The sequence below is a fragment of the Callithrix jacchus genome, chromosome 12 (genome assembly GCF_049354715.1).
Source record: "Callithrix jacchus isolate 240 chromosome 12, calJac240_pri, whole genome shotgun sequence".
NCBI classification, from domain to species: domain Eukaryota; kingdom Metazoa; phylum Chordata; class Mammalia; order Primates; family Cebidae; genus Callithrix; species Callithrix jacchus.
This window is the reverse complement of record NC_133513.1, coordinates 5,744,423-5,767,628: the sequence shown is the minus strand read 5'-3', so window position 1 is coordinate 5,767,628 and position 23,206 is coordinate 5,744,423. Positions and strand designations below refer to the sequence as shown.

Below are 23,206 nucleotides of genomic sequence, written 5' to 3'. Positions count from 1 at the left end.
GGTAACATGGCAAGAAATTGGTTCAACAAAAAATATAAAAATTAGCCAGGCATAGAGGCACATATCTCTGGTCCCAGCTACTTGGGAGGCTGAGGCAGGAGGATTGCTTGAGCCTGGAAGGCCAAAGTTATACTGGGCCATGATTGCACCACTGCACTCTAGGCTGGGTGACAGGGCAAGACCTTATCTCAGAAAGAAGAAAAAAGGCCGGGTGCGGTGGCTCATGCCTATAATCCCAGCACTTTTGGAGGCTGAGGTGGGCAGGTCAGGAGGTCACAGTGAAACCCCATCTCTACTAAACATACTTAGCCAGGTATGGTGACACACACCTGTAGTCCCAGCTACTTGGGAGGCTGAGGCAGGAGACTTGCTTTAACCCGAGGTGGAGGTTGTAATGAGCAGAGATCAAGCCACTGCACTCCAGCCTGGATGACAGAGGGAGACTTGGTCTCAAAAAAGAAAAAAGAATTGCATGATTAGTTTCTTAAAATTCTATAAATCAAAAGGTTTTTAAGCAATACTGCTGGATATGATGCCACATCCAAAACTAAGGTAACAGTTAATGGTAAAATGAAACCACACACACACAATTAAATGCCCAGATCTGCATCTTAGAAAGACCCTCTGCTTACGCCTGCTCAGCAAACACTCCCCTGCTGTCCTCTGAAGCAGGGGCTTTGTCCCAGACCAGCCGTGGATGGGACATCTCCCCTCAGACAGGTCTGATGGGCATGAGACACTCCCTGGCCTTCCCTGCTCATGTCTGTGGCCCACCAGCATCCAGGTGCTAGAATACCTGAGATCATCCTGGGCTCTGCTCCCCGCCAGCCCTGTCTCTGATGCACCTTGAGCCTATGCCCTCCAGATCCTGCAGCCTCCACACCAGCCCTGTCACCACTGCCTCTCCCTGTAGCCACCCTGCTTCCAGGTACCTGTCCCGACTGTCCTCACAGCTCCCAGAATATCTTGCAAATGTGTAATTAGATCTCATTATTCCCCGACTTAAAATCTGTCACCAGTTTCTCATTGTCCCTAACACGAAACCCAATGCTTACTGTGACCTCTTGGATTCTCATCCCTGAGCCTTCCCCTCTGCCTGGAGAGCTGGGGCCTTCTTGTCATTCCAGTTTCAGCTTAAATGTCACCTTGTCAGAGGACATCCTCTCCCCACCCAACCCCACCCCCGCAATGGCCCCAGGCCTGTGAGGCTGATTTGCTCTGCTGCGTTTACTCAGGTACCCATTTACCCTCGTTTATGGCTTCCAGGAACCAAGCTCCAGGAAGCGTAGCCCGGAAAACAGTGGTCTTTCTCACCCATTAAAGTATTACTAAAGCAGAGGAGGTGTTCCACAGCCAGCCACCGCTGGACACAGCTGAGCCACAAACCCACCTCCCACCCAGGAGCTCCAGGCCAGGCAAGAGTGCCCCACCCCCAGAGGCCCCCCAGAGAAAACTCCTGCGAACTCAGCAGGAGGACACTGCAGGGTGTCCAGGTGGCACTTGGACACTGGGCTTCAGCTAACTGGAACCTCCCAGCAGTGCAGTGGCTCCCACAGCCCCATAAGGCCTACCTGCCCTCAGCTGGCAAATTTGGGGTTCCTGCTCTATTCTCCCATGGGAGGTGTTTGCTGGCCCCAGGGACAAAGCATCTTAGAGGATAAAGAGCTCCTACCAGCTGCGCTTGGTGGCTCACACATGTAATTTCAGCATTTTGGGAGGCTGAGGCAGGTGGATCACGAGGTCAAGAGATCAAGACCAGCTTAGCTAACATGGTGAAACCCCTTCTCTACTAAAAATACAAATATCAGCTGGGCGTGGTGGTAGACACCTGTAGTCCCAGCTACTCAGGAGGCTGAGGCAGGGGGCGGAGGTTGCAGCGACCCGAGATTGCGCCACTGCACTGCAGCCTGGGAACAGAGCGAGACTCCATCTCAAAACAAACAGAAAATCCAAAAAGTGTTACTATCCTGTGCTCAGGTAAAATGCCAGTGTCTTTGCCATGACCATGCTTTGGCCCTTGCCCCACACCTGAGGAGGATGCAGTCACCACGGCCCAGTGCGCTACCCTAGCCCGGGCACACCATCGCTCAGGAATTTACTTCTCTTCATTATAAAGAAAGCAATAACCCAGGATGGGAAATTTCTCAGAACACTACACATCTGAATCGCAAAGATTCACAACAGCGGCACAGTCACGCTCCGCAGACCACCCCTTCACCACCCCAGCCTGCTACGGAAGCTTGGCACTCGCCTTCTGCCTTGCATGAGGTGTGGGCCTGAACCGTGGCATCTTGGCTCAGCCTCAGCTGGCTGCCCGTCCCTCCCCACACACTCCCAGTGCTGCTGCTTGTGTGAGCTCTGCTTTTAGGAGCGATGCAAATGAAAAGAAGCTTGTCTTAAAAGCCGCTTTCTCAGCTGCACAGGGAGGTTGGCGCACCCGCAGCCTGAGTTCCTGACAATGAGAACTCGGGTTCCCAGTGAGCATCGAAACAGAGCCAGAAGGCCAATCCAGCAAGCTGATGTTTCCAACAGGGTCGCCATGAAAAGTGATTCCCCAGGTCCAAAGCCACCTCGGTCTCTCCCAAGTACAAAGACCTTCTCAGCCAGGCCCCCTCCCTGTCCAAGGCTGGGGGGGTGGCCACAGAAAGGACAGGGAGGGCACCCTGAGAGTCCACGAAAAGGACATAGTGTAAAGTGAGCTGGTTGTGGTGTTATCTGCAAGGCATTTTCTTTTTAAATTCTTTTTTTTTTTCATTTTTAAGGAAATGAGACAGGGTCTCTCACTCTGCTGCCCAGGCTGGAGTGCTGGGGCACGAGCTCAGCTCACTGCAGCCTCCCGGGCTCAAGTGATCCTGCTCCCTCAATCTCCTAAGAAGCTGGAACCACAGGCATGCGCCACCAGGCCTGGCTCATTTTTTGCATTTTTTTTTTTTTTTTGTAGAGATGGGGTTTTGCCATGTTGCCCAGGCTGGTCTTGAACTCCTGAGCTCAACTGATCTGCCTGCCTTAGCCTCCAAAGTGCTGGGGCTGCGGGAGTGGCCACTGTGCCCGGCCTCATACGGTGTTTTCCGTTGACATTGCTTCTAGAGCACTAATCCTTTTTCAGCTGACTCCATCTGCTGGTAAACACACCTACTGGATTTGTAATTGTTTTTCTTTTTTTCTTGAGACAGGGTCTCATTCTGTCGCCCAGGCTGGAGTGCAGTGGTGCATTCACAGCTCACTCTACCTCCTAGACACTAACAATCCTCCCTCCTCAGTCTCTCAAGTAGCTGGGACTACAGATATGTGTCACCATACACAGCTAATTTTTAAAAATCTTAATTTAATTTCAATTTTTTGAGAGCCAGTCTCACTCTGTTGCCCAGGCTGGAGGGAAGGAGTGCAATCCCAGCTCACTGCAACCTCCGCCTCGTGGGTTCAAGCGATTCTCCTGCCTCAGACTCAAAGTCCTGGTCTCAAGTGGTCCCCTTTCCCAGCGTACCTGGTTGCCTTTGACTGAGCGTCAGGGACTGTGTCCAGAATAGCGGGGGGTCTGGACGTGTCCCCTGACAGGGACAGCTCACCCTCTCCACGGTGGGCATCAGTGAGACAAGCGGCCATAGGCGGATCAGGGACTCCACTGACAGCGAGTTCCTCTGCAGTCTTGGTAAAGACCAGCCCACCTGTGGCTTGTCCCAGGTGAGACTGGGTTGGTCCCAGATGACAGGCTGGGATATTTCTTTCTTTCTTTCTTTTTTTGAGATGGAGTCACTCTGTTGCCCAGGCTGGAGTGCAGTGGCACAGTCTTGGCTCACTGCAACCTCACCCTCCTGGATTCAAGCAATTCTCCCGGCGCAGCCTCCCAAGTAGCTGGGATCATAGGCATGTGCCACCAGGCCCGGCTAATTTCTTTGTATTTTAGTGGAGATGAGGTTCCACCATGTTAGCCAGGATGGTCTCGATCTCCCAACCTCGTGATCAACCTGCCTTGGCCTCCCAAAGTGCTGGGATTACAGGTGTCAGCCACCACACCCGGCCTGAGCCTGGGATTTCTTAGGGCCCTTCCACCTGATAGGCCCCACACTATTCCCTAACTCCACAAAACTGCCAAAAGTCCTGCTCAGCTTTACAGCCACTTTCTGCTCCTCTGCCGTAAGCACCTTCATCAGCAAATGGCGAGAGAGAGACACCAGTGCTGAATGTCTGTCTCGCTTCTCTGCCTCCTTTTGCTCAAGGGTCTTGCCCCGTCAGGTCCAGCCGCCTCAGCAGCCCGGAGCCCCCATCCTGGTCTCCCAGCCCCAGGATACTTCCTGCAGCTCTCTGGCTTCTCTGCCACTCAGCAGCCACCCCTGGCCAGCTTCTCAGCATCCTGCCCTAGGGAGAAGCACCCGCGTGGGAACAGGAAGTGGGACTCACCTCTGCAAGCTTGCCTGCGTCCTGCTTCTGGGCGGCTCTACTGGCCTTCGAGCTGGGGCCTTCTGAACGGTGGCCAGCTCCTCTGGTCCTTGGCGGGTGTGCCTCGCACGAGCTCTTCCACGCCAGAGGCAGAGCCTGTGGGACCTGGAGTGACTCACTGAAAACGGGAGTGGGTGGGGACGTGGACTGATAGCCAGGCTGGGTCAACTAGCACAGGCCACAAGGACATCTTCCAGCCACAGATGTCCCATCCAGCAGTGTGCCAGACGAGAGCGCACCAGGGACGCAAGGCCATTTCCCTCTGCCCAGCCAAGTGTCCTCTGGAACGGAAGACCTCTGCATCCTCATGTGAACTCCAGGGTCATGTCTAACAAGACAGCACGTGCCAGGACGTGGAAACTGCTTCCACCAGAAGCTCCCCCTACAGCTCCTCAAAGACCATGGGGGTGCCTGTCCTCAGTACAGGCCCTACCCTGTCCCTAGAGGCTTCTGACAAGAACCTCACGTCACTGCTGCTTCCTGCCCAGGGCTAGCCCTGGGGCTTGCAGACCCTACTGCTTGTTTCAAGTTGACAGTTTCAGGCCGTCGCACTGTCCCTCCCTTCAGCGCTCTGCTTCCTCTGCGGCTTGTCCTTTCCTTCACTAGAGCCTGTTTCGTACCATCCAGTGTCAGTGAGCACATGCCGTCCTGCCACCCCATCTCCACCCTGCGTGTCTGTTCCTCACTGAAGATCACACTAACTCACACTGCAGTCAGCCTCACACAAACCCACGCTCAGCCGGCAGCACCGAGAGTGAGGCCTGGGCCACGGCAGGTGCTCACGGAGAATATGCTGGATGAAGGGGCTGTCAGAGGGCACCTTGTGTTCCGGAGCCACAGTGTAAGGGCTCCGCTCTCTCCAGCTGCTGGCTGCCCCTGCTCAGTGTGAGGCCTCTCTGAGGAAGGACTGAGGGTTGGGCTTCTGGCCAAGTTGGACTCCTCAGCCTTCACGTCCCATGGCCTGGCAGGATGCAGGAGTTACCACAGGTGACACTGGAGTGCCCACGGATGGCTCCTAACGAGAGGGCAGGACGGTCTGCGGAGTAAGCAGTGCTTAGAAGATGCCACTGCCAGAAGCAGAAAACTCAGAATGATTCCACGTGACACACAGGCCTCAGGCAAAAGACAGAGCTGTCGGGCAACAGATCCTGGGGGGCTGACGCGGGCCTGTCTCCATGGCTAGGAGGGGCTCCCATACCGAGCCCTGCAGAAACTTCGTGATGGTCTGTGCTGGTCCACAGTCCTGCGGCCAATGCCAAGGCCATGATGCCGCCCCCACGACACAGCTGCCACCACAGCTATAGTCAGACCCTCGGGTCTGAGGCCAAGACCAAGGCCGAGGTAGTGCTGTATTTCTTCCAACTCTGGCCACTCCTTCCCTGGGTGGGACAGCTGGGAAGGCTGCTTCCACAGTTCTCCCCATCTCCCCAGGTGCCTGTGAGCCACTGGTCCCCAGCCCCTGCTCCTCTTCCAGCCCTCAGGCACCCTGAACGCAGGACACTGAGGCAACATGGGCCTCCCGGTGGGCAGCCACACCCAGGCAGTGGGAGGCCATGGGCCCCAAGCTCCCCTGGGGACTTCTCCCACTGACCCACCCTCAGGAGGCCATGAACAGTCAGATTCTCTGTAACCAAACTCTTCTCTGGGGTCTGTGATGTGTGCAGAAAACACGTTGGGTTTTCTCAGGGCCCCCGTGGGGCTGAACGGTATGGAGAAGCCATTTCATGGGGAAGGAGTCACACGAAAGAGGCCTTCCCACAGCGGTGGTCTTCAGGACAGACACCTCCCACGGCCTGTGGTGGGTGGAAGATGCTGTCCCTTGCCCTGCCCCAGACTCCCCACAAGCCACAAGGGGCTCCCCAGAGGGTCTGCCTATGCTGGGCCCTCGAACATGGGCAGACACAGGCTCCCTCCAAGGTCCCGGCCCTGGGAAGGAAAGCACCCAGGAGAGCAGGCAAGGCATCTGCAAGCCTCATCCTCCCCAGGAATCACAGGGCTCTGGGGAACAGTACTGGCTCTGACCTCTCACCACATGAACAGGTCCACTCACCCTGCCAGGGCTGCTTCAGGATCCTCCCCACTGGCCCACACGGAGGGGTAGCTGCAGAAGGGCCACGCCGGCCACCACCAGCCACCCAGCCACAGCTGCAGCTGTGGATGGGGCCTCAGGCAGGAGCAGCAACAGCACCTGGGGGCTGGGGATGAGTCTAGCTTGGTCCTCTAATCCACCCAAAGCCGAGTGACCACACACGGGTGGCCCTACTGGGCCAGCTCCCCATTGTCCAAAGTCCACTGGAGACACGGTGGAGCCATGGAGGCGGGACAGTGGCTCTGTCCTTGCGAGCTCATGGGTGAACAGCTCCTGTCCTTGCTTGAGGCCATGAGGAGGTGCTGATCTTCAGAGGCGCCTGGGCCCAGCAGTGACAGCCACAGAAAGCTAGTGACATGCATCTTGCTGGGGAGGCCGCCACCCAGGCTGGTGCTGCGTCGCTCACTGAGCGAGCCTTTGCCGTCTCGCTGTTCCCATTCACACGGTGGTTACTGTGAGAAGGTAAAGGGAAGTGTTAATCATGCCCATCAGCTCAGCCAGCAGGCACCACCTATGCTGAAACTTCAGCAAGCTCCTGACAGGCTGTTCTGTTGGTTCTCCGTTTATATACTCATGTAGGATGGAGCAACAGGGACCCGTGAACACCTGGAAAACTGGACAAAATACTTTTATCTTCAGTCAGTGGAAAACAGTGCAGGACAGTGACCCCTGAAGGAAGGGAAACCAGAGAGTGGGTCCTATGACTGCACCAGTTACAGCCAGGAGCCAGGTTCCAGGCTGCAGCACAGGGAGGGGAAACGCAGCCGTAACCTGCAGTGTCTCTGAGTTGGGAAGACAGAGTTTACAGGTCCCGGAGGCCAAGGTGGCTGCTATCTGCAGGGCAGAATCCTGGGAGGGGGCAGCCGCTCAGAGAGGCAGAGCCAGGATCTGCAGAGGGTCCCCTGGAGTCTTTAGCTGAAAACATCTGTGCCTGAGTGAGAAAAACTGTACCAGGCGGCCCAGGAGGCCTTAGGATTCTAAGGGGCAAACAAAACAATCCCCAGAGTTCACGCAGGGAATATTTGTGTTCCACAAGCCACTCTGGAGAGATCTCTTAATCCACAGGGTGCTGCATAGAATCCGCAGAAGGGGATCACCTTAGTGACTGAGCTAAATCAACTGCAGACTGAAGCAGGACTGGACCCACCGCACTAAACCTAGAAGCCTCTAAGATGGCTGCTTCCAAGAGACTTGACTGCATCCTACACCGCACTAAACCTAGAAGCCTCTAGAGATGGCTGCTTCCAAGAGACTTGACTGCATTCTACACCCAAACCCAATACTCTTCAAAGGAATTCAACAAAATTCAGCAACCAACCATTTATTTTTTGTAGAGACAGGATCTCACTACTTGCCCAGGCTGGTCTTGAACTCCTGAGCTTCAGTGATCCACCTGCCTCAGTCTCCCAAAGTGCTGGGATTACAGGTGTGAGTCACCACACCCAGCCCAGCAGACAATTTAAAATTCACAATATTCAGCATCTAATTTAAAAAATCACCAGGTCTATCAGTCAGGGTCCAGCCAGGAGACAGAAACCACATGGTACCTGAAACAAGGGAAGTTTAGTGTAAGAATTATTAACTATTTACAGGGAGTTAACTAAGATGGAATGAAGAGAAATCTACAGAACACCCTGGGGTAAAGAGAGGTACCTAAGGGAAGGATTCAGACTGAGGAGAGGGTAGGGTCACAACTACCCAATAGATGAAGTCCACTGGGCTGTCCCAGGACAAGGCCAGAGCCCAAGAACCACTGGCAAGGGTGCTAACACAATGGGCTGGGGGTGCTAACACAATGGGCTGGGGGTGCTAACACAATGGGCTGGGGGCGCTAACACAATGGGCTGGGGGCGCTAACACAATGGGCTGAGGGTGCTAACAATGGGCTGAGGGTGCTAACACAACGGGCTGGGGGTGCTAACACAACGGGCTGGGGGTGCTAACACAACGGGCTGGGGGTGCTAACACAACGGGCTGGGGGTGCTAACACAACGGGCTGGGGGTGCTAACACAACGGGCTGGGGGTGCTAACACAACGGGCTGGGGGTGCTAACAACGGGCTGCGGGTGCTAACACAACGGGCTGCGGGTGCTAACACAACGGGCTGGGGGTGCTAACACAACGGGCTGGGGGTGCTAACACAACGGGCTGGGGGTGCTAACACAACGGGCTGGGGGTGCTAACGGGCTGGGGGTGCTAACACAACGGGCTGGGGGTGCTAACACAACGGGCTGGGGGTGCTAACACAACGGGCTGAGGGTGCTAACAATGGGCTGAGGGTGCTAACAATGGGCTGGGGGTGCTAACAATGGGCTGGGGGTACTAACAATGGGCTGGGGGTACTAACACAATGGGCTGGGGGTGCTAACAATGGGCTGGGGGTGCTAACAATGGGCTGGGGGTGCTAACACAATGGGCTGAGGGTACTAACACAATGGGCTGAGGGTGCTAACACAATGGGCTGGGGGTGCTAACACAATGGGCTGGGGGTGCTAACACAATGGGCTGGGGGTGCTAACAATGGGCTGAGGGTACTAACAATGGGCTGAGGGTGCTAACACAATGGGCTGAGGGTACTAACAATGGGCTGAGGGTACTAACACAATGGGCTGAGGGTACTAACAATGGGCTGAGGGTGCTAACACAATGGGCTGAGGGTACTAACAATGGGCTGAGGGTACTAACAATGGGCTGAGGGTGCTAACAATGGGCTGAGGGTGCTAACAATGGGCTGAGGGTGCTAACAATGGGCTGAGGGTGCTAACAATGGGCTGAGGGTACTAACAATGGGCTGAGGGTGCTAACACAATGGGCTGAGGGTACTAACAATGGGCTGAGGGTGCTAACACAATGGGCTGAGGGTACTAACAATGGGCTGGGGGTGCTAACACAATGGGCTGAGGGTGCTAACAATGGGCTGGGGGTGCTAACAATGGGCTGGGGGTGCTAACAATGGGCTGAGGGTACTAACAATGGGCTGAGGGTGCTAACACAATGGGCTGAGGGTACTAACAATGGGCTGGGGGTGCTAACACAATGGGCTGAGGGTACTAACAATGGGCTGAGGGTGCTAACACAATGGGCTGAGGGTACTAACAATGGGCTGAGGGTACTAACACAATGGGCTGAGGGTACTAACAATGGGCTGAGGGTACTAACAATGGGCTGAGGGTACTAACAATGGGCTGAGGGTGCTAACAATGGGCTGAGGGTGCTAACAATGGGCTGAGGGTGCTAACAATGGGCTGAGGGTGCTAACACAATGGGCTGAGGGTGCTAACAATGGGCTGAGGGTGCTAACACAATGGGCTGAGGGTACTAACAATGGGCTGAGGGTGCTAACAATGGGCTGGGGGTGCTAACAATGGGCTGAGGGTACTAACACAATGGGCTGAGGGTACTAACACAATGGGCTGAGGGTACTAACAATGGGCTGAGGGTACTAACACAATGGGCTGAGGGTACTAACAATGGGCTGGGGGTGCTAACACAATGGGCTGAGGGTACTAACAATGGGCTGAGGGTACTAACACAATGGGCTGAGGGTACTAACAATGGGCTGGGGGTGCTAACACAATGGGCTGAGGGTACTAACAATGGGCTGAGGGTACTAACACAATGGGCTGAGGGTACTAACACAATGGGCTGGGGGTGCTAACACAATGGGCTGGGGGTGCTAACACAATGGGCTGAGGGTACTAACAATGGGCTGGGGGTGCTAACACAATGGGCTGGGGGTGCTAACACAATGGGCTGAGGGTGCTAACACAATGGGCTGAGGGTGCTAACACAATGGGCTGGGGGTGCTAACACAATGGGCTGGGGGTGCTAACACAATGGGCTGGGGGTGCTAACACAATGGGCTGGGGGTGCTAACACAATGGGCTGAGGGTACTAACAATGGGCTGAGGGTGCTAACACAATGGGCTGGGGGTGCTAACACAATGGGCTGAGGGTGCTAACACAATGGGCTGAGGGTACTAACAATGGGCTGGGGGTGCTAACACAATGGGCTGAGGGTGCGAACACAATGGGCTGGGGGTGCTAACAATGGGCTGGGGGTGCTAACACAATGGGCTGGGGGTGCTAACAATGGGCTGAGGGTGCTAACACAATGGGCTGGGGTTGCTAACACAATGGGCTGGGGGTGCTAACACAATGGGCTGAGGGTGCTAACACAATGGGCTGGGGGTGCTAACACAATGGGCTGAGGGTACTAACAATGGGCTGGGGGTGCTAACACAATGGGCTGGGGGTGCTAACACAATGAGCTGGGGGTGCTAACACAATGGGCTGGGGGTGCTAACACAATGGGCTGGGGGTGCTAACAATGGGCTGAGGGTGCTAACACAATGGGCTGGGGTTGCTAACACAATGGGCTGGGGGTGCTAACACAATGGGCTGAGGGTGCTAACACAGTGGGCTGGGGGTGCTAACACAGTGGGCAGGGGGTGCTAACACAATGGGCTGGGGGTGCTAACACAATGGGCTGAGGGTGCTAACACAGTGGGCTGGGGGTGCTAACACAATGGGCTGAGGGTGCTAACACAGTGGGCTGGGGGTGCTAACACAATGGGCTGAGGGTGCTAACACAGTGGGCTGGGGGTGCTAACACAGTGGGCAGGGGGTGCTAACACAATGGGCTGGGGGTGCTAACACAATGGGCTGAGGGTGCTAACACAGTGGGCTGGGGGTGCTAACACAATGGGCTGGGGGTGCTAACACAATGGGCTGAGGGTACTAACAATGGGCTGGGGGTGCTAACACAATGGGCTGAGGGTGCTAACACAATGAGCTGGGGGTGCTAACACAATGAGCTGGGGGTGCTAACACAATGAGCTGGGGGTGCTAACACAATGGGCTGGGGGTGCTAACACAATGAGCTGGGGGTGCTAACACAATGAGCTGGGGGTGCTAACACAATGGGCTGGAAGGCTGTTTGAGAAGGGCTGGAAAGCGGGGAGGTTGGGGTGGGGTGCTGTTGAACTCACCAGAAAGTTCCCAGGAGGCTAGCTGGGGTGCTATGGGACCTTCCTGAAAGCTGCGTGAGCACCCTCTGTGCCCCACAGAACAAAGACATGCCCTTTCTCCCCAGCACTTTTCACTGACAAAAACCAGCGTGGGGCAAGGGAGAAACGTTCAGTATCACAAGAGCCAAGGAAGGGTGGATTTAGAGTTGAGAGGCAATCATAATTTTTTTTTTTTTTTTTTTTTTTTTGAGACAGTCTTACTCTGTTGCTAGGTGCCAGGCTGGAGTGCAGTGGCGCGACCTCCGCTAACTGCAACCTCCGCCTCCTGGGTTCAAGCAATTCTCCTGCCTCAGCCTCCCAAGTAGCTGGGACTACAGACGCACGCCACCACGCCCAGCTAATTTTTTTTTTTATATTTTAGTAGAGACGGGGTTTCACTATGTTGGCCAGGATGGTCTTGATCTCCTGATCCGCCCGCCTCGGCCTCCCAAAGTGCTGGGATTACAGGCGTGAGCCACCGAGCCCGGCCAAGAGGCAGTAATAAATGGCTGCAACAGAAATGCGAGAGAGAGAGGAAGATACGACCTAAACCATAAACGGTCAAGAGAAAGTGACCCAGAAACGGCAGATCAAGGAACTCGCAGACAACAGTTAACAACAATAAGCTCATGTATTTAAGAAGGTAGAGAGAAACATGAGCCTGATGACGAAATGGAAGATAAAGAAAGAGCCAAACGAAGTTCCAGACACAGTCGACACACTATCTGAAATGAAAACCAAATGCACTGCATGGAATTAACATCAAATAAACACTGAAAGAGAAAAGACTCATGAATTTAAAGGCATAGCAACTGACACCACTCAGGGCAAAGAGAAAAAGACTGTTTGCTATCAAGCTGTCTGATGTGCACATAACTGAAAGTCTGAGGGAAAAAAAACGGGGCGACAGAAATGATATTTGAAGAAATAAGCAAAATTTACCAAATATGATCAAAACTATAAATTCACACATCCAAGAAGGTCAAGGAACCTCAAGAAAGCTGTACCGTGGCTCATGCCTGTAATCCCAGCACTTTGGGAGGCCGAGGCGGGTGGATCACGAGGTCAAGAGATCGAGACCATCCTGGTCAACATGGTGAAACCCCGTCTCTACTAAAAATACAAAAAATTAGCTGGGCATGGTGGCGCGTGCCTATAGTCCCAGCTACCCAGGAGGCTGAGGCAGAAGAATTGCCTGAACCCGGGAGGCGGAGGTTGCAGTGAGCCGAGATCGCGCCATTGCTCTCCAGCCTGGGTAACGAGCCAAGCTCCGTCTCAAAAAAAGAAAAAAAAAAAGAAAGCTGTACCAAGACACATCATAATCAGGCTGTAGAAAAAGTGTTAAAAGCCGTTAAGCTGAAAAGCATATTCTGTGCGGATAGATACAGTTAAGAATGACACGACGCTTCTGCTGCCAGAAGACTAAGAAGTCACTTTTTTGAGCAGGAGTCTCTCTCATCAGCAGGCTGGAGTGCAATGGCGCGATCTCGGCTCACCACAACCTCTGCCTCCCAGGTTCAAGCGATTCTCCTGCCTCAGCGTACTGAGTAACTGGAACTACAGGCGTGGGCCACGATGCCTGGTTATTTTTGTATTTTTAGTAGAGATGGGGTTTCACCATGTTGGCCAGGATGGTCTCGATCTCTTGACCTCGTGATCCACCCTCCTCGGCCTCCCAAAGTGCTGGGATTACAGGCTTGAGCCACCGCGCCCGGCCAGATGTAACATTCTGTTTTTTTTTTTTTGAGATGGAGTTTCGCTCTCCTTACCCAGGCTGGAGTGCAATGGCGCGATCTCGGCTCACCACAACCTCCGCCTCCTGGGTTCAGGCAATTCTCCTGCCTCAGCCTCCTGAGTAGCTGGGACTACAGGCGCGCGCCACCGTGCCCAGCTAATTTTTTTTTTTTTATTTTTAGTAGAGACGGGGTTTCACCATGTTGACCAGAATGGTCTCGATCTCTTGACCTCGTGATCCACCCGCCTCGGCCTCCCAAAGTGCTGGGATTACAGGCGTGAGCCACCGCGCCCGGCCAGCAGTAACATTCTTAAGGTATTGGGAAAAAAAACCCACAAAATCCTGTCAACTGGAATTCTTATTTTTATTTTGTTTTTTTAACTGAAATTATCTTTATCCACCAAATATATTTAAAAATGAAGGCAAAGGACTTTTCTTCCTTGGTCACAAATGTAAGGAGCTTAGAGGTTGTCACTACCGTCCTTACAAGAAAAAACTGAACTGGAAAACAACCCCTTTTAGATGCATCAGAGAATTGAAGTTACAGGGCAAATGACTGCCCCTTACACTGGAGACAGGTCAACACGGTGAAGTGGAGCCTACCTGAGCAGACGCCCAAGAGCAGAAACGAGGGTGGGAAAACTTACACAGCAATTCATGACCTGCGGGAGACTCAGTGTAGACTTGACCTCCATGAGCCAACCAGGTTCTCACACTCAAGATCAGAGAAAAAATCCCCTCATGTGGACTGGACGTGGCGGCTCACGCCTGTAATCCCAGCACTTTCGGAGGCTGAGGTGGGTGGATCACAAGGTCAGGAGTTCAAGATCAAGATGGTGAAACCCCATCTCTATTGGCCAAGATGGTAAAACCAGGTCTCCATCAAAATTATAAAAATGAGCCAGGTGTGGTGGCATGCACCTATCATCCCAGCTACTCAGGAGGCTGAGGCAGGAGAATTGCTTAAACCCGGGCAGCAGAGGTTGCAGCGAGCCAAGATCGTCCCATTGAACTCCAGCCTGGGTGACAGAGTAGGACTCCATCTCAAAATTAAAAAATAAAAATAAAAAATCCCCTCATGCTTCTGGCAGGGTGGGAGGAAAGCAGCCACGTGGAATATGTTCAGAGCTTTCTGTCCTTAACAAGGCCTGTCCTCAGGGGACACTATTTCACAAGAGCCCAACTCAATCGGGATTTACAAGACCCTAATCAGACTAAGCGCCCTCAAGCCTTCTACAGGCAGGAAAGAAAAGGCCCAACTGCAGCCCCCTCTCTTCCTGTTTCACCAAAGGGGACAAAAATCCCAAGTGAGAAGTGCCGGTGAAAGTCACATGCCAGGGGCACGGGCTCACAGAAAGATTGAGACCTAGTCACAGGACTTAGTTCCCCTCCCCACCACATACATAGGGCTCCTCTATAGTAACAGGGGAAAAGAACAGAAAAACCTGCGTATCTCAGACTTTATTTAACAAGTCTCTGGGGAAACCCAAGGAAGGAAAAGCAGACAGAGGAGGACATTTTGGTTCTGACACCCGTACTCACAGCACAGCAGACAGAGCCTAACTGCTAACCAGAGGCACTGAACACTCACACCCAACAGCTATTTTCCTCAGTTACTTTTTTTTTTTTTTGAGACAAGTCTCACTCTGTCGCCCAGGCTGGAGTGCAGCGGTGAGATCTTGACTCACTGCAACCTCCGCCTCCCAGGTTCAAGCAATTATCCTGCCTCAGCCTCCAGAGTAGCTGGGATTACAGGTGGGGGCCACCATGCCAGGCTAGTTTTTGTATTTTTAGTAGAGATGGGGTCTCTATGTTGCCCAGGCTGGTCTTGAATTCCTGGGCTCAAGTGATCCTCCCCACTCGGCCTCCCAAAGTGCTGGGATTACAGCTGTGAGCCGCCGTGCCTGGCCTCCTCAATTCCTTTTAACAAGTACATCAAATTTTTCAATAAAACAATTATAAGGCACAAAAAGCAGGCTTTGGGCAGGGTAAGGGGGCTCATGCCTATAATCCCAGAACTTTGGGAGGCCGAAGAGGGCGGACCACGAGGTCAAGAGATTGAGACCATCCTGGCTAATACAGTGAAACCCCGTCTCTACTAAAAATACAAAAAATTAGCAGGGCAAAGTGGCATGCGCCTGTGGTCCCAGCTACTTGGGAGGCTGAGGCCGGAGAATCGCTTGAACCAGGGAGGCGGAGGTTGCAGTGAGCTGAGATCGTGTCACTGCATCCAGCCTGGGTGATAGAGTGAGACTCCATCTCAAATAAAAAAAAAAAAAGCAGACTTTGAAGAGATATAGCAAGCATCAAAACCAGACTCAGAAATAGCGGAGATGTTAGAATTATCGTAGCTAACAACTCTAATTTAAAACAACTCTGATGAACATGCTAAGGGCTCTAATGGAAACAGCAGACAATGTACGAAAATAGATGGTAACGTAAGCAGAGATAAAAACTCGAAGAAAGAATCAAAAGGAAATGCTAGAAACAAACAAAAAAAAACTGTAAGAGAAGGGAAGAATGCCTCTGAGGGATTCATCAATAGATTAGACACAGCCAAAGGAAAGAATCGGTGAGCTTGAAAAAAATGTCAATAGCAACTTCCAAAACTGAAATGCAGAGACGGAAGAATTAACAAGATGGAAAAGAACATCCAAGAATGGTGGGACAATTAGAAAGGCATAAATATGCATAACGGGAGTATCGGGAGCAAACAACGGGCAGAAAGGAGCAGGAGAAATATCTGAAGCTATGATGATGAGAATTTTCCAAAACTGGTGACAGACGCCAAACAGGTCTGGAGAGCTCACAGAATACCAAGTAGGATAAATCCAAAAAACCAAAGAAAACCAAGTACGTGCAAGCCTACAGTAACCACAGAAATTCAAAGACAGAGAAATCCTGAGAGAAGCCACAGGGAAATAAGTTCCTTACCTATAAAAAGGAAGGATAAGAAATCAGGCTTCTTTGAGAAATTATTCAAGGAAAAAGAGTGGGGAATATTTACAGTGTTGTAAAGAAAAAAAAAACTGCTAACCTAAAAATCTGTCTCTAGTAAAATTACCCTTCAAAAGAGAAACAAATACTTTCTCCAGTGAAGAAATCTGTCATCAAGTAGACCTGCCTTGCAAAATCATGTTAAGAAGTTTTTAAGAAAGAAGGAACATAATACAGGTCAGAAATACAGGCCTATATAAAGAAAGGAAGAGCATTAGAGAAGCAGTAAGTAATGGCAAAATGTTTTACTTTCCTTACTCCTAACTGATCTGATAGCAGTTTGCTGAAGACAGTAACAGCAACGCTGGGCACGGTGGTGCATGCCTGCGGCGCAGCTACTCAGGAGGCTGAGGCGGGATAGCCTGAGTCCCGGAGTTCGAGGCTGTGTGGACTGAGTGTCCGCACTAAGTCTGGCATCAAAATGGCACTTCCCCTCCTTAGAGGCCACCAGGTTTCCTAAGGAGGGGTGAATAAGCCCAGGTCAGAAATGAAGCAGGTCAAAATCCTGTACTCATCAGGAGTGGGACTGCACTTCTGAACAGCCACTGCACTGGACCCTGAGCCACACAGTGACGCTCTGACTCTTTATCAATATTGTGAAAAGCTGGGTACCTCACACCTGTTAATCCCAACACTTGGAGGCTGAGGTGGGAGGATGTGTTAAGACCAGGGGTTTGGCCGGGCGCAGTGGGTCACACCTGTAATCCCAGCACTTTGGGAGGCCGAGGCGGGTGGATCACGAGGTCAAGAGATCGAGACCATCCTGGTCAACATGGTGAAACCCCGTCTCTACTAAAAATAAAAATAAAAAAATTAGCTGGGCATGGTGGTGCGTGCCTGTAATCCCAGCTACTCAGGAGGCCGAGGCAGGAGAATTGCCTGAACCCAGGAGGCGGAGGTTGCGGTGAGCCGAGATCGCGCCATTGCCCTCCAGCCTGGGTAACGACCGAAACCCCTCTGTCTCAAAAAAAAAAAAAAGAAAGTGGAATTGGATTAGTTGTAACTGTAAATACCAAATTCAAGGGCAAAGACTTTTTTATTGAGATGGAGTCTCGCTGTTGTCACCCAGGCTAGAGTGCAATGGTGCCATCTCAGCTCACTGCATCCTCTGCCTTCCAGGTTCAATCAATTCTCCTACCTTAGCCTCCTGAGTAGCTGGGATTACAGGTGCCCACCTAATTTTTATATGCCAGGCTGGTCTCAAACTCCTGATCTTGTGATCTGTCCACCTCAGCCTCCCAAAGTGCTAGGATTACAGGTGTGAGCCACCACGCCTGGCCATACCTGGCTCATTTTTTAAAAAAATTATTTTTTTGTAGAGACGGTCTCACTATGTCACCCAGGCTGATCTCAAACTCCTGGGCTCAAGTAATCCTCCCACCTTGGCTTCCCAAAATGCTGGGATTACAGGTGTGAGCTAAAGCACTTGGCTGTATATTTTAGAGTCACATACTATTAATAAAATATTGAAAGAAAGATGAAGTGTTTTAGTACCTGAGATTTACTTCAAAATGCCAGCCCTGAGGCTGGGTAATGAGTACATGAAGGGGTTTCACCATGTTGGCCAGGCTGGTCTCGAACTCCTGACCTCAGGTGATCCACATGTCTCAGCCTCTCAAAGATTACAGGGGTGAACCACCGCGCCTGGCCAAGGCTTTTTACAAATATAAAGTTAAGACTAGGCACGGTGTCTCATGTGTACTCCCAGCACTGTGAGAGGCCAAGACAGGTGGATCACCTGAGGTGAGGAGATCGAGACCATCCTGGCTAACACGGTGAAACCCCATCTCTACTAAAAACACAAAAAATTAGCTGGGTATGGTGGCACATGCCTGTAGTCCCAGCTACTCAGGAGGCTGAGGCAGGAGAATCTCTTGAACCTGGGAGGCAGAGGTTGCGGTGAGCCGAGATCAGGCCGCTATACTTCAGCCTGGGTGACAGAGTAAGACTCTGCCGCAAAAATGCAAAAATAAAATATTATATATATATATATATATATATATGCATAACTGACATGCTAAGAGAGGAAAAATGTCATCGGATCAATGCTCAATTAAAGCCAGAGAAAGTAGAAAAAGAGTGAAAGACTAAAAGAAAAACGGAAGAATAAAAGCAACAGAAAACCGTAATAAACACGCAGATGTGAATCTAACTGTACTAATAATCACTTTATATGTCAGTGTTCTAGATACATCAACCAAGAAACAGAAACTGTCACAATATATCAAAAAATTAGACCCAAGTATACCGTGGGTCAAAAATGAAGAGAAATAAAGGCTTTTTCTCAGAAGAACAAAAATTAAGGGAATCTGTCATCAATAACAAACCTTGCAAAAAACGTTACAAGAAGACCCGGCCACGTGCCGTGGCTCATGCCTGTAATCTCGGTACTTTGGGAGGCTGAGATAGGCGGATTATCTGAGGTCGGGAGTCCAAGACCAGCCTGACCAACATGGAAAAACCCTGCCTCTACTAAAAATGCCAGATTAGCTGGGCACAGTGGCACGTGCCTGTAATCCCTCCTACTCAGGAAGCTGAGGCAGGAGAATCGCTTGAACCCGGGAGGCAGAGGTTGCGGTGAGCTGAGACTGAGCCATTGCACTCCAGCCTGGGCAATAAGAGCAAAACTTCATCTCAAAAAAAAAAAAAAACCAAAAAACCCAAGAAATTCACTTCAAATATAAAGATACAGTCAGATGAAAATTAAATAGAAGAGGCCGGACGCAGTGGCTCGCACGTGCAATCCCAGCGCTTTGGGAGGCTGAGGCGGGGGGGATGATCTGAGGACAGGAGTTCGAGACCAGCCTGGGCAATGTGGTGAAGTCCTGTCTCTACTAAAAATACAAAAATTAGCCAGGCGTGCTGGTGGGCGCCTGTAATCCCAGCTACTCAGGAGCCTGGAATAAAGGCATACCAGGCTAATACTAGTGAAAAGAAAGTTCAGCTGGGTGCAGTGGCTCACGCCTGTAATCCCAACACTTTGGGAGGCTGAGGTGGGCAGATCACGACGTCAGGAGTTTGAGACCAGCCTGACCAACATGGTGAAACCCAGTCTCTACTAAAATTACAAACATTAGCTGGGCACGATGACACGCACCTATAATGCCAGCTACTCAGGAGGCTGAAGTAGGAGAATCGCTTGAACCCAGGAGGTGGAGCTTGTGATGAGCTAAGATCTCGCCACTGTACTCCAGCCTGGGCAATAGAGCAAGACTCCATCTCAAAAAAAAAAAAAAGAAAGAAAGAAAAAAAAGAAAAAGAAACTTCCAGTAGCTACATTAATTTCGGGCAGAGCAGACTTCAGAGCAAGGAAAATGACCAGAAATAGAAAAAGGATATTACAAAAACATAAAGCAGTGTTTCTCTAAAATGAGATTACAATCCTTATGCGTATACGCCTAATAACAGGGCATCAAAATCCTGAAGGCGAAAACTGAGAACTGCAAGGAAAAGCAGATGAATTCACTATCTAGCTGGAAATTCAACACTAGTCTATCAAAATGCACAGGTCCAGCAGGCAGAAAGTCAGTGAGGACATAACGGAACTCAGCAGCGCCACTGAGCAACAGGATAGAATTGACATTTATAGACGATTTCATCCAGCGACGCCAGGATACACACTCCTCTAAACAGCACGTGGAACACTCACCAGGACAGGTCACATTCGGGTCCGTAACACACCTCAGCAGAATAAGGCATTTAAAACTATTATGAGTCTATGTTTTGGGACACACAGTATATAACAACGTCATTTTGTGATGACTGAAAGCGGTGGAGATGAAGCTATAAAGAAGCAGAGTTTTTAACTTTTATTTTTCATGAACAAATGGCTCCAAAAGGAAGCGTGATTTTTGCATGTTACTCAAGTTACACTGCTGCAAGTTCAAATTCGAGAATCACACAAAGCAAAATGATAGAGAATTAAACATGTTACCACAAAACCCACAAAACTCCAGGTAGACACAAAAGAAGACAACAATGCAGGTAATGAGAGATTTTTAAATCCACAGCCAGGCACAGTGGCACATGCCAGTAATCTCAGCCCTTAGGGAGGCCAAGGCGGGTGGATCACCTGAAGTCAGGAGTTTGAGACCAATCTGGCCAACATGGCGAAAACCCGTCTTTACTAAAAATACAGTAATTAGTCAGGCATGGTGGCACATGCCTGTAATAGCAGCTACTCGGGGGCCTGAGGCAAGAGGATCACTTGAATCTGGGAGGCAGAGGTTGCAGTGAGCCAAGATCGTGCCACTGCACTCCAGCCTGGGCAACAGAGTGAGACTCTGTCTCAAAAAAAAAAAAAAAAAAAAAAATCCTGTAAGGTGGCGGGGCGAGGTGGCTCACGCCTGTAATCTCAGTACTTTGGGAGGCCAAGGTGGGTGGGTCACCTGAAGTCAGGAGCTCCAGACCAACCTGACCAATGTGGTGAAACACCGTCTTTACTAAAAATACAACAATTAGCCAGGCATGGTGGCGGGTGCCTGTAGTCCCAGCTACTCCGGAAGCTGAGGCAGGAGAATTACTTGAACCTGGGAGGCGGAGGTTGCCAGTGCACTCCAGCCTGGGCAACAGAGCAAGACTCTGTCTCAAAAAAAAAAAAAAAAAAAATTAGCCAGGTGTCACGGCACATGCCTGTAGTGCCAGCTACCTGGAAAGCTGAGGCAGGAGAATCACTTGAACTCGGGAGGTGGAGGTTGCAGTGAGCCGAGATTGCACCACTGCCTCCAGCCTGGGTGACAGAGCAAGACTCCATCTCTAAAAAAATAAATAAAATGCTATAAGGTATACAGGAAAGAAACAGCAAAATGACATAAGTCCTTCCTGATCAGTAACTAAGTGTAAATGGATTAAACGCTCCCTGCAGTAGCGATGACCAGAATGGATGAAAATACCTTGCCCAGTTATATGCCGTCTGTAAGAAACTTACCTTATATTTACTTTCATTGTCTAGAGACACAGGATGTCTCCACGTTGCTCAAGCTAGACCTGTACTCCCGGGTTCAAGCAATCCTCCTGCCTCAGCCTCCCAAGTAACCAGGACTACAGAGGAGAACCACCTTATTTATTATTTATTTATTGATGAAACAAAGTCTCGCTCTGCCGGCAGGCTGGAGTGCAGTGATCTCGGCTCACTGCAACCTCCGCCTCCCGGGTTCAAGCGATTCTCTTGCCTCAGCCTCCCAAGAAACTGGGATTGCAGGCACATGCCACCACACCCAGCTAATTTTTGTGTTTTTGGTAGAGACGGGGTTTCACTATGTTGGCCAGGATGGTCTCAATCTCCTGACCTTGTGATCCACCCGCCTCACCTCCCAAAGTGCTGGGATTACAGGCGTGAGCCACCGCGCCTGGCTGAGAATCACTTCAGATCCAAAGACACAAATAGATTGAAAGTCGAAGGATGGAAAAACATATTACATGCAAACAGTAACCGAAAGAGAGCAAGGCTCTATTATCATCAGACAAAGGAGACTTTAAATCAAAACCAGTTGGAGGCCGAGGCAGGCGGATTATCTGAGGTCAGGAGTTCCAGACCAGCCTGGCCGACATGGAAAAACCCCATCTCACAGATGCGTGGTGGCGTGCATCTGTATTCCCAGCTACTCAGGAGGCCGAGGCAGGCGGATTATCTGAGGTCAGGAGTTCCAGACCAGCCTGGCCGACATGGAGAAACCCCATCTCACAGATGCGTGGTGGCGTGCATCTGTATTCCCAGCTACTCAGGAGGCCGAGGCAGGCGGATTATCTGAGGTCAGGAGTTCCAGACCAGCCTGGCCGACATGGAGAAACCCCATCTCACAGATGCGTGGCAGCGGGCATCTGTATTCCCAGCTACTCAGGAGGCTGAGGCAGGAGAACCTCTTGAACCTGGGAGACAGAGGTTGCAGTGAGCCGAGATCAGGCCATTACACTCCAGCCTGGGTGAAAAAAAGTGAAACTCCTCTCAAAAAAAAAAAAAAAATCAAAACCAGTTATAAGAGATAAAAAAGGACATTATATAAAGGGTCAGTACAGCAAGATAAAACTGTAACACATTGGACCTAATAACAGACCGTCAAAATATGTAAAGCAAAACTGACAGTATTGAGGGAGAAACAGCCAGGAGCAGTGGCGTCTGCCCGAAATCCCAGACTTTGGGAGACTGAGGTAGGCAGACTCCCTGAGCGTAGAAGCTGAAGACCAGCCTGGGCAACAAGAAGAAAAGCTGTCTCTACAAAAAAATACAAAAATTAGCCAGGTGTGGTGATGTGTGCCTGCAGTCCCAGCTACTTGGCGCGCTGAGGTAGGAGGATCGCTTTGAACCTGGGAGGTTGAGGCTGCAGTGAGCTGTGATCACAGAACTACACCCCAACTGGGTGACAAAGTGACACCCTGTCTCAAAAGAAACAACCCAAAAAACAAAACAAAACACAAAAAAACCCACAGGAAAAAAAACCCCACCGAGGGTTAGGTAGGTGGCTCACACCTGGAAGCCTGTATTTTGGGAGGCCAAGGTAGCCAGAACACCTGAGGTCAGGATTTTGAGACCAGCCTGATCAACATGGTAAAACCTCATCTCCATTAAAAAAAAAATTAGCTGGATGTGGTGGCGAGTGCCCGTATGTAGTCCCAGCTACTCGAAAGGCTGAATGAGGAGAATCACTTGAACCCAGGAAGCAGAGGTTGCAATAAGCCAAGATTGTGCCACTGCACTCCAGCCTGGGCACCAGAGTGACACTCTGTTTTAAAAACAAACAAATTAAAAAACCCCTAGCAAGACTGAGTCACAAAGAAACAGAAAATCTGAATAGACCCGTAACTAGTAAGCAGGTTGAATCAGTAATCAAAAAACTCCTAACAGAGAAAAGTCCTGGACCTCAAGTCTTCACTGATTGAGTCTAACGAGCATTTAAAGAACAACTAATACCAACCCTTTTCAAAACTTTTCCAAAAAAGTGG

At 51.0% G+C, this 23,206-nt stretch overlaps 1 protein-coding gene across 16 annotated transcripts in view; it reads right to left on the bottom strand.

Annotated features, from left to right (window-relative positions):
* DNASE1 (deoxyribonuclease 1) overlaps window positions 1–23,206 on the bottom strand; it is a 59,755-nt gene that overhangs the window by 11,281 nt on the left and 25,268 nt on the right. For 2 of the 16 annotated variants that reach the window (XM_078344521.1, XM_078344522.1), the window contains exons 2-4: window positions 6,488–6,978; window positions 4,399–6,230; window positions 330–449 (exon numbers count right to left, since the gene is read on the bottom strand). The exons of the other annotated variants lie outside the window; for them this stretch is intronic. The gene's annotated coding sequence lies outside the window, so the exon portion shown is untranslated. The remainder of the gene's footprint in view (window positions 1–329; window positions 450–4,398; window positions 6,231–6,487; window positions 6,979–23,206) is intronic. 16 annotated transcript variants of the gene reach the window in all.